Source organism: Volvox carteri (assembly GCF_000143455.1).
Source record: "Volvox carteri f. nagariensis unplaced genomic scaffold VOLCAscaffold_45, whole genome shotgun sequence".
NCBI classification, from domain to species: Eukaryota; Viridiplantae; Chlorophyta; class Chlorophyceae; order Chlamydomonadales; family Volvocaceae; genus Volvox; species Volvox carteri.
The window spans coordinates 1,039,327-1,041,063 of NW_003307588.1; positions in this window are offsets into that span (position 1 = coordinate 1,039,327).

The window sequence follows — 1,737 nt, forward strand, 5'->3', positions numbered from 1 at the left end:
TTCATCACTCCACAACTATGCACGCACACTTGGAGGCTTCACTGGAGGCTTCACTTCATACTTCGACAAATAACCTTGGAAACTCTGAACAACGTTGTGGCAGGGGACAAGTACGGCTCTTAGCCGCACCTCACAACCTCAACTCACAATCAACAGTGGCCACCTCCACACTCCACAAACCTCACCCGTACAAACGTCACCCGTACATACCTCACCTATCAGTGGGGGAAGCAACGCCGCCCGAAGCCATCACCTTCAAGCAATGAGCCCCCCGACGAAGCTCGTCTCGAGCCGCACGACGAACCTAATACAGCCGGCCCCCCAACGAACCCAACCCAATTTCCCCCCCACCCCACCCCGGCCCCCCGGACAGAAGAAGTGGAAGTTAGGACTGTAGGAATGTAGGCCGATCAAACAGGGGTAGAAGAGAGGTAGATGTAGTAAAGGTAGCAACAGATTGATATACAGATTATTTTATTTTACATATAAAAAAACTCTCAACGTCTCTAATCTAACCTAACCTAACCTAATCCAAAACCAAATCGGCGCAGCCTAGATGGTGCAGACGGCCCAAACGCCGAAAAAACAGGAAAAAAAACAGAAAAACAGGAAGCAGAAAAGCAGGAAAACAGAAAAACGCTACCTCTGCGTCTCCATCGCACACGCGGCCGATGCCTCGCAGCGCGGCTCCGCACGCACACATCTCCTCTCCGCGGCCCCGGAAGTCTCCGTGGCCGCCCGTCTGGCTCAGAGCATGACCTACATACATACATAGGGTTGTGGCCCCCCCGAGAGTTCAATGATCTGAGCCGCGCGGAAATACCGGTGGCAATGTGGGTTTGTGTCCCGGCTGCCTGCTAAAGAAGTTGGAGCATCGCACACTTATAAAAAAAGCAATAAACATAAACATAACGAGAAAAAACAAACGTAGAGTACAGTTTTTGAAGGGGCAGTAGAACTAGCTGCGGTTCAAGAATAGAGTGTGTATGTGCGTGTGTATGTATGTGTGTGTGTCTGTGTGTCTGTCTGTGTGTGTCACAACCACTAGAGGATGAAGGATGTAAGTTTGGAAAGGTGGGAAATGAAATACAAGCTTGGGGCCAAAAAAGTTACGGCGCTGGGTTTAGGAAGGACGGCTGGCGAATGAAGGGTTGCGGTGCCGGTGTTGCATGGGTACCTCCAGTGACACCCTAGAGTGGCCCGAGTGCAAGTGTGTACCGAGGAGAGTTGCAAAGGAGAGGGCTGTTGCTGCTACTAGGTTCGGTTGGTTGATTCCATTGCAGCGAACAAGTTTCAAATATATTTCAAAATATACTATAATGCGCGTGACACGTCCGTAGTCGATGTGAATGTGCCAGCGCAGACATGTCGTACCGTGTCGTACGAAGTCGTACCCGTAAACAAGATGCGAGGTCCGAGCACCAGGCCCTCCTCCACAGCTTGAGCCAGTCCGAAATCCGCACCGCCTGCCGAACGAGAAGAAACGCGGGCTACGTAGGAATACGCGTTTGAATGGACATGTAGGAATGGGAGAATGGCATAGCGTGTGTGTGTTCCTTACACCTTCTAGAGTTGCGTTATACTCTCCAAAGGTGTAACCTGGGGGGGGGTGGCCCGTACATACATACATACATACATACATACCTGGGAGCCATGAGGTGAGGTGAGGGGGGGGGTACCACCCAACCTAGGGCCCTGGGGGGGTCGAGAAGGCTGTGTGTCGCCAGAGGAAGATAG